General features: G+C 50.2%; 1 long non-coding RNA gene across 1 annotated transcript; it reads left to right on the top strand.

The window, feature by feature from the left end:
* The first annotated feature begins 214 nt into the window (after window positions 1–214).
* On the top strand, window positions 215–9,567 carry LOC147833928 (uncharacterized). Its single transcript, XR_015506959.1, has 3 exons — window positions 215–1,054; window positions 7,559–7,597; window positions 7,671–9,567. It is a non-coding gene; the product is annotated as an uncharacterized LOC147833928 (long non-coding RNA).
* The last annotated feature ends 571 nt before the right edge of the window (window positions 9,568–10,138 follow it).

Genomic DNA, 10,138 nt, shown 5'->3' with positions numbered 1-10,138 from the left:
AATTAAATATTAACAATCTGTTGTCATTTCTAATATTTGGGATTTAGATTTGATGTATAACAATGTAAACATTGCAAACATTGCAAACATCAATACATGCATTGTCCATTAATATAAAAAGCTTATCAGATCTATAGGTAATATTAAATAATATAAATCATGTATATGTTTATACATTATATCTATCTGTATATGTTTTTTTTTTTTTTTTATTCATTATCATGTGTTCCTTAGGAATTCCCTTGTCAGTGGCAGACAACAGTCAAGATGTGCGAAGATGCACAAGGCATCATTTGCATACTAGAAAATAAGCTTATTTTTTTAACAATAATGTAGTGATGATTCAGCGTTTCCCAAACCCGTTCCTGGAGGCAAACACAAGCTACACCTTTTCAATCTCTTCAAGCTATAAAGTTGCAATAATCCTTCTAATTGTGTGAGAATTGAAGTCCACAAAGCAATTATAATGGTAATGACACAGAAGAACAATACTGTTGTTATTCTTTCAAAACAATTTACTCAACTAATCAACAAAACTTAAAGCCAGTAAGACTTTAAAGAACTTAAACATTTAAAGAGGCCAACTGCAAAACTGCCATGTGCACTTAACTGCCACAAGCACTGTAATATACTTAATAAATTCAGAATCAAACAAAAACTGCTTCAGCGGTAATTGATGTGTCTGTACTCTTTGAATAAGAGATTAAAAATACTCAAAACAATCCAACTTCAAGGCTTTTAACTTTGTTAATTTAGCTTGACACTTAGCTTGAAATGTGAATAGCATTGCATATTACTAATCAAAGTTTTTTTTTTTTTTTTTTTTTTTACATATTAATGTCAGGAAGTTTACAAAAATGTATTCATGTAAAAATATCTTGACCTAATACTCATCATTTATGGGATTAAAAGAAAATAAAAAAATAAAACAGACATAGACTGACTTGACTTGACTCAATTTAGCATAGCTCAGCATGGCTTATGACAGATGACAAAAGACCAGCACAAGCACACTGTGAGAATAAATAGGGAAAGCAAACTTATACACTGACAAGTGGGCAGGTGAAAATAATGATACATAATATAAATACAATGTAGTTAGGGAAAGATGATAGACAGGAGAACGTTCGAGGTTACAGAAGTAACCCTTCGTTCCCCGAGGAGGGGAACGGAAGTGCCATGAATGGGAGGATTCGGATCAGAAGCCGCTTATCTGGAGAGTATTGAACGGGCCAATGAATGAAATTAATTGGCAGCGTAAGCTTGCGCAGGTGTGCGACATCTGCAATTATCTCAGCATATAAGCACACCTGAAGCCAGCAGACGCCATCCTTTTAAGCTGAAGAGACTTTCAAACAGCTAAGGGACAGTCATTATGGCGACGGAATATGGCACTTCCGTTCCCCTCCTCGGGGAACGAAGGGTTACTTCTGTAACCTCGAACGTTCCCCTTCGGTTGGGGAACTTCAGTGCCATGAATGGGAGAATATGGAAAGCGCCATAATGACTGCACCTTACCAACACCCCCGATGAGGAGATAGTCAAGCAAGCGTGACGCACCCACATCATGGGGGGCGCGGTCCTCCAACGTGTCCCTGGCCCTAATTTATCCTACTTCAACAGAAGTTTTACGGATTTAGATATATTTTTTGGGAAGTCGTGAGCATCTAGATAATTCTAGGAAATACGACAGTACGTTGGGAAGCGTGCAATCCCGATAGGGAGGACGCTGCGGAGGCCATCCGTTACCCAAGGGGGGGATAGATGGCAGAATTTACCTATGGACTAGCCCTAAAAAGGGGGAGTACGCATAGCAAAAGAGTGGTTAGCGGAGAGGGAAGACACAGGTCCGCCCAGGGGGGGGACTTAACCGTGGCGGAATAAGCATATGGGATCGCCTAGTGGGGATCACGCATAGCAGGCACCTATACCCAAAACGCGGGCTGACCAGCGGGCAGACCTACAACGTAGTGGGCCAGCAAGTGACTCCTCCGCTGAGTCAGTGCTGGGGGCCACGGAGGAATCTGCAGGGCTCACCTGACGGGGAACTTTACTGACAGATAAAAAAGGCGCACGTACCTCCGTGTTAGGGAGAATGGCGCCGCAAGCGTGTTTCAACACCCTACCGAGTTGTCTCCTCAATCACCAAAGGGTTACCTAATACCCTTGAGGAAACCGGCTCCACTCGCAGATTGTAAAACCTTGCAAATGTGTTGGGTGTCGCCCAGCCCGCAGCTCTACAGATGTCTGTTAGAGAGGCGCCGCGTGCACGCGCCCAAGAGGATGCAACGCTCCGAGTGGAGTGTGCACGAACTCCCGGGGGACCTGGCTGACCTCGACTCGAATAAGCGAGTGAAATGGCATCCACAATCCAGTGGGATAATCTTTGTTTTGATACGGCACTTCCCTGCTGCCGACCGCCATAACAGACAAAGAGCTGCTCAGATGATCTAAAATTCTGAGTACGGTCCACATAAATGCGCAGAGCGCGAACTGGACAAATTAAAGAAAGGGCTGGGTCTGCCTCCTCCGGGGGCAGCGCTTGCAGGTTCACTACCTGATCTCTAAAGGGGGTGGTAGGAACCTTGGGCACATAACCGGGGCGGGGTCTCAGGATGACGTGAGAGTAATCCGGCCCGAATTCCAGGCACGAGTCACTGACCGAAAATGCCTCCAGGTCCCCGACCCTCTTGATGGAGGCCAACGCAACCAGCAGAGCTGTCTTCAGGGACAGAAATCTTAGAGATACTGATTCGAGTGGCTCAAAGGGATCGGATCGCAGACTCGTGAGAACGAGGGTGAGATCCCAAGAGGGCATGAGAGGGGGGCGAGATGGATTAATTCGCCTAGCACCCCTAAGGAACTGGATGACCAGGTTATGCTTTCCCACGGTGCCGCCAGCTACCGCTCTATGATAAGCGGAGATGGCGGCCACGTAAACCTTGAGAGTGGAGGGCGACAGCCTGCTGTCCAACTTCTCTTGAAGGAAAGAGAGCACAACACTAATCTGGCAATTTCGGGGGTCTTCTCTGCGAGAGACGCACCATTCAGTGAATAGACTCCACTTCAGGGCGTAGGCGCGCCTCGTGGAGGGGGCTCTAGCCTGAGTGATGGTATTAACCACCGCAGTCGGTAGGTTACCTAAGTCTTCCTCGCGTCTAGGGACCACACGTGGAGGTTCCAAAGATCGGGGCGAGGGTGCCAGATGGTGCCCTGTCCCTGAGAGAGTAGGTCCTCTCTCAAAGGGATCCGCCAGGGGAGGGCCGTCGCGAGGAGTGAGAGCTCTGATATCCAGGTCCGGTTGGGCCAAAGGGGCGCAACTAGCAGAACCTGTTCCTCTTCCTCCCTGACCTTGCACAGAAACTGCGCGAGCAGGCTCACTGGGGGAAACGCATACTTGCGCATGCCCCGAGGCCAGCTGTGGGCCAGTGCATCTGTGCCGAGAGAGCCCTCGGTCAGGGAAAAAAACAACTGGCAGTGAGCGTTCTCGGGGGAAGCAAACAGATCGATCTGGGCCTCCCCGAATCGCGCCCATATCAGCTGAACAGACTCGGGGTGGAGTCTCCATTCTCCAGGGCGTAACAGCTGTCGTGAGAGCGCATCGGCTGCACGATTGAGCGTGCCTGGGACGTGAATGGCGCGCAGCGATTTTAGCCGCGGGTGACTCCAGAGGAGCAGACGGCGGGCGAGCTGAGACATGCGGCGAGAGCGCATACCCCCCATGCGGTTGATATACGCCGCCGCCGCCATACTGTCCGTCCTGACCAGCACGTGTTGCCGCTCCAGCACCGGTAAAAAGTGGTGGAGAGCGAGGAACACTGCCAACAGCTCTAGGCGATTGATATGCCAATGCAGCTGGGCACCCTTCCAGAGGCCCGCAGCCGCATGCCCGCAACACACGGCCCCCCAACCCGTGTTGGAAGCGTCTGTTGAAACAACAACATGGCTGGACGCCTGTCCTAGAGGCACACCGGCCTGTAGGAACGAGGGGTCGTTCCAAGGGCTGAGGGCGCGGCGACACAGCGCAGTAACCGAGACCCGGTGTGTGCCCGTGTGCCATGCGCGTCTGGGGACCGGATCGTGAAGCCAGTGCTGAAGTGGTCTCATATGGAGCAACCCGAGCGGCGTGACGGCGGCTGCAGATGCCATATGCCCCAGGAGCCTCTGAAAGAACTTCAGTGGGACCACTAGTTTGCTGTCGAGCTCCCTCAGACAGTTCAGCAACAGGCGAGCGCGTTCCTCGGAGAGGTGCGCTACCATGGTGATCGAGTCCAGCTCCATCCCGAGAAAAGAAATCCTCTGCACGGGGGCGAGTTTGCTCTTTTCTCGGTTGACCTGAAGCCCCAGTAGGCGGAGATGCCGAAGCACCTTGTCCCTGTGCATAATCAATTGCTCCCGCGAGTGGGCTAAAATCAAAAAAGTCGTCGAGATAATTGAGTATGCGAATGCCCGCGAGCCGAAGGGGCGCTAGGGCACCCTCCGCGAGTTTGGTGAAGACCCGCGGAGACAGAGAGAGCCCGAAGGGGAGGACCTTGTACTGCCACGCTCGACCCTCGAACGCAAACCGCAGAAATTGGCGGTGGCGTGGAAGAATGGAGACATGGAAATACGCGTCCTTCAGGTCTATGGCTGCAAACCAATCCCGAGGACGAACGCATTGGAGAATGCGCCTCTGCGTGAGCATTCTGAACGGCAGCTTGTGCAGACAGCGGTTCAAAACGCGCAGATCTAGGATTGGCCGTGACCCACCGCTCTTTTTGGGTACGATGAAGTATGGGCTGTAAAACCCACTCTCCATCTCGGCTGGAGGAACCGGCTCGATTGCACCCTTCGCCAGGAGGGCAGCAATCTCCTCTCGCAAGACAGGGGCGGACAGGGGGTTGACCCTGGAGAAATACACGCCCGTAAACTTGGGGGGCCGTTTCGCGAACTGAATCGCGTAACCGAGTCTGATTGTGCGTATGAGCCACCGCGAGGGGCTGGCCCGCGCTAACCAGGCAGGCAGAGCCCTCGCTAATGGAGTCATCGCTACAATCGCTGACGTACCAGCGGTGGGGCAGCGCGGAGTGGGTGTGCTGATCCGGGAAGCACGAGGGTCCCGCGGAAGAGCTGGAGGAGAGCGATTCGCTCTGGCTCCGCACCCTGACTCCGGAGAGGGGGCTGGAGGGCTGAGGAAAGGGAGACCGTCCCCCCAGCGCTCGTGAGCCACTGGCGAAGCACGTAGAGTCTGCGAGCCGGAAGGCAGCGCGTCCCGGACTGGCAGAACTCGTGCAGTCACATCCGGGGAAGGGAAAAAGTGCTCTTTTACTGATGTTTTGGTGGCACTGAAAAGTACCGTTGTTATCGGGGCCCCGCCCTCCAGCGGGGAAAGAGCAAGTTTCCTCTTCTCCGGATGGCCTGTCTCAGGGACGCTTCGCGGTCCGTTTACCGGACTTAACGGCGCCCTGGGCAGGAGGGGCTGCCTACTTTCGAGGTGAACGCCGCGCCCGCTTGGCCGGAGGCGCAGGCGGGGGCGGGGCAGCACTCGTTGGCGGGCGCCCTCGGCGAGGAACAGCGGAGGTGGATGGCTCGGCGGGCGGAGCGGGCTTACGGCCACGCCGATAGATGACATTGCCCATCGCATCCGACTGCTCTTTCACCGCCTTGAATTCCTGGGTGAATTCACCGACGGTGTCGCCGAACAGGCCAGCCTGGGATATGGGCGAGTCAAGAAAGCGAACTTTGTCAACGTCGCGCATATCGGCCAGGTTTAGCGAGAGGTGGCGTTCCTGAACCACAAGTGTGGACATCGTCCTCCCCAGCGCACACGCGGCGGACTTAGTAGTCCGAAGAGCATAGTCGGTCGCGGTGCGCAGCTCATGTAATAAGCTTGGGTTGGACCCGCCCTCGTGCAGCTCGGCCAGCGCCTGCGCTTGGTAGCGCTGGTAGGTGGCCATCGCGTGCAAAGCAGAAGCAGCCTGGCCCGCAGCCTTATAAGCTCTGGCTCCGAGGGAGGCAGACAACCTACAGGCTTTGGACGGGAGGCGGGGCAAACCCCGCCACGTAGAGGCGCCGCGCGGACAAAGATTGACCGCGATAGCGCGCTCCACTGACGGGATCGCCTCATACGCCCTGGCAGCTCCGCCGTCAAGGGCGGTGAGGGCGGAGGCACTCGCAGCACGGGCAGAGAAAGGTGCCCTCCAGGACTGCGTGAGCCTACTGTGCACTTCCGGGAAGAAGGGGACGAGAGGCTTCGAAGGCTTCGCCTTCTGGTCCTCTACGTAGCACCCATCTAGTCGGTCCGGCCGCGGAGCTGGGGGATAAACCATCTCCAACACCATGGCCGAAGCAGCCCGGGAAAGCACGGCTAACATGTCCGCTTCAGGATCCGATTTGACAGCGCTCACCTGCCCGGAGGGGGCGAGCGGGTCCGGATCTTCGTCGGACAGTGAAAGCCCACCCTCCGATGCCGCGGAGGACATCTGATCTCCGGTGTCAGCGAGTGTGAGAGCTACCATCTGGTTAGACGGATCACTCTCACCACCCGAAGCTTGGATGGAGCGCCGTGAGGAGCGAGAGGTCCGCGAGCCCGTGGGCGGCGGATTAGCTCCCGCTGAAACCCTCAGATCTGCCCGAGCGCCCGCTGCTTTTTTAGAGCAGGAGGCAACTGGGGTGGCTCGCTCTCTTGCGAAAGTTAGCCGCGATCTTAGCTGTGCAACGGTCATGGCATCGCAATGACGACATGAACCGCCCGCGAGCACCGCATTAACATGCTGGACCCCCAAACATGCAATGCAGTGATCGTGTCCATCATCCGGAGACAGGAAACCCCCGCATCCAGAAACGCACAGTCGGAGCGCCATCCTGAAAAGGACGTGCTGCACGACTGTGTTGCTCTTTTAGGAAAGTTGCAACTATACGCACCGCTCTGGAGGACCGGACCCAAAGAACCGCAGGCAAGGGAGTAACCCAGCTCGACCGTCTGCCACCGCGAAGACCCATTCTGGACCGGGAGACACACTCGTTCGCTCTGAAGTGCTGATCAGCAAGAGGAACCCTCATCGACTCACTCAGAAAGGATCTGAAGCGAAAAGGATGGCGTCTGCTGGCTTCAGGTGTGCTTATATGCTGAGATAATTGCAGATGTCGCACACCTGCGCAAGCTTACGCTGCCAATTAATTTCATTCATTGGCCCGTTCAATACTCTCCAGATAAGCGGCTTCTGATCCGAATCCTCCCATTCATGGCACTGAAGTTCCCCAACCGAAGGGGAACACATGGTACAAAAACACAACACGTGTTAGTGTAAAACAGGTTAAGAACATACAGCCAATGAGAGAACCCATTTACCATGTCTTCACATGAAACAGAATACCAAATTATGCGGCCACAATGTAATCAAGATGCGTGCTTTACACAACTCCAACAAAAGACTGAACGAGTATACAATAAATGAAAACACTTACCATGCACTCACACGTGTAATGTGCATGTTCCATACCAGTGCCAACAGAAACGGAAACCAACTAGACTGAGGCCCTGTTCACACTAATGTGTTTTCGTTTTAAAACGCATAAGTTTTGCTACGGTTACGCCATCCTTCCACACTACGCCGGAGTTTTCGAGCAGAAAAATGCAGGAAATGCAGTAGAGGCCATTTTCATTCTAAAATGCTGCTGCTCCGTCTCAGTGTGAATGGGGGAAAACGGAGACATCTGAAAACGGAGGCGGGGCTGCAGACATTCGCCTTGAAAAGTCTGATTGGGGCTTTTTCTCAGTATTAAGTAGCCTGCACACACAGTTCAGTCTTGCATCCTCTCCGTGTAAGTTAATACTTCACAAGTTTGATATGGAAAACATAGTCCCAATCGTACTTTATTAAGTCATTCACATCATCTTAACAATAAAATTAAAACATGATGTAAGGAACTGCCTATTTACATTTTGATATCGGCAACTTAACAAATGTGCGAAGCAGTAGCGCAGTAGGTAGTGCTGTCGCCTCACAGCAAGAAGGTTGCTGGGTCGCTGATTCGAGCCTCGGCTCAGATGACGTTTCTGTGTGGAGTTTGCATGTTCTCCCTGCGTTTGCGTGAGTTTCCTCCGGCAGCTCCGGTTTCCCCCACAGTCCAAGACATGCGGTACAGGTGAATTGGGTAAGCTAAATTGTCCGTAGTGTATGAGTGTGTGTGTGTGTGTGAATGTTTGTTTTAATGTTTCCCGAAGATGGGTTGCAGCTGGAAGGGCATCCGCTGCGTAAAAACTTGCTGGATGGGTTGGCGGTTCATTCCGCTGTGGCGACCCTGGATTAAAATAGGGACTAAGCCAACGAGAAAATGAATTAATGAATGGACTTTACAGACATCAAAAATGTTGAGGTGTCGTGTAACTGCATGAGCGTCATCTTCACGCATATTCTTAACAAAACTGAGTTAATAACATTACTGCTTCATTTCATTTTCATTGAAAATACGAAACATACCCTCTCTTTCACTGAATATCAGTTTTAATAACCAATAATGGCCATTTTAAAAGTATAGCATACGATAAGTTTATACAATAAAGAAAATAAAGACAAGCAATAAGTCAATTGTGCAGAATCGGTGTCCGCGGTTACAACTATACTTGCGCTCAGCCAAAACACGTTAGCTGAGAACAAGTCATAGATTCAAAGGAACAAAGTCGGGGAATATGTTGTTAGAGATAGACATAGATATATACACTAGATATCGCATAGGGACCCTGAGCATGCGTCAATAGCGCCGCCACATTGGTACAGTGCTCCCAGGACAAATGTCATTCAACCGCACTAGTCAACACAGTGTTACTACGTGAAGATGCTGGACTTTAGCGCTGTCTATGGGTGTAGTAATGAGCAAACAAAGAAAACAAAGCACAAAGTCAGAACATTTCATAGGTAATATTACGTTTTTTTTTTTTGTTTTTTTTTTTCTGTTTTTGTATGTTCTGAACTTTAGTGCTAATCAGGTAACGTTATTGATGATAACAATCACTTACTGCATTCACCATAAGGCAAAGCAGCTCCAACTCGCACTAAATATTCAGCTTATGCTAGTTTTGTTGAAAAAAATCAGCAAACAATGCAAAAGAAATATGACAACGAGATGCTGCGCTGCCAGAAACTTGTATTATTGTCGGCTAACGTTAGTGAAAGAGTCATTCGGGGGATTCATTCACAAACGAATCGCTGCCTCCGTAAGTATGAGAAGTGAAAGCAGGAGAGGAGGTGTGTTTCAGAACATGATTAGATCAAATTTAACAGGGAGGGTGAATAGTACATTTCTGTACACACAAACACAAGCTTTTTGTCAGGAATGCCCGTGCAGTCACTGATCCATCAATGTAGAAAAGTGATGTAAAATTATAATTTTCGTAATTAGATAAAAAAAAATAATAATAAATTACATACTAACATTCAGGAAAACTCCCGATCATAGATATATGTGTATATGTGTATATCTCTGGCTTTGGATGGCCACAGTCCTCTACTGTACCTTGGTCCCGCATTCATTTCAAAGGAGCGCTACCCTGTACCAGGATGGGGGTGCTATTCACGCATTCCGTCCAATAGACAACAATAGGCCAGGCGTCATCTAATGTATATATATATGAGAGATAGACAGCAAAATTAATTATATACCACGTTTAACAAATATAGTGAGATTAGATCCAACGGGAGATCCTTGATGAACAGTCCGATGTGCACAGCTCTCATGCCAGAGACTGTGTGTCTGTGTGTGGTGACGTGATGTGTGTTTTCTCCATTTTAATGTAGAGCTGTTCAGAAATGCTGGGTGAAACGCTAGCGTGGACACGGATCGTTTTCATTCTAAAACGCGTCAAGCAGGAGCACACACAGCCTGAGCGCTGTCAAGATGGCACTCATTCAAAGACAAAGGCAGACAATGAGAGAAAATATAGCTAGGTCTAGTGTCCAGGTTAACAAGAATTAACAAGACCAAAGTGGCAACCTGTACTTCAATGCTACATCATAAGAAATGAGAGACTTGAACAATATAAATAATGGACAAGTTATTAACTGTGAACTATACTGGAGCCAAACGATAATGAAAGAGTTCAACATCTACTTTATTTTTAGAATCGGTTTGACTCTTTTTATGATCAAACATTTTGGCC

The sequence above is a fragment of the Danio rerio genome, chromosome 14, assembly GCF_052040795.2.
Source record: "Danio rerio strain M-AB ecotype USA chromosome 14, GRCz13ab, whole genome shotgun sequence".
In the NCBI taxonomy this organism is placed as follows: Eukaryota; Metazoa; Chordata; class Actinopteri; order Cypriniformes; family Danionidae; genus Danio; species Danio rerio.
The sequence above is the reverse complement of the archived record's forward strand: the minus strand, read 5'-3'. Positions and strand labels throughout refer to the sequence as shown.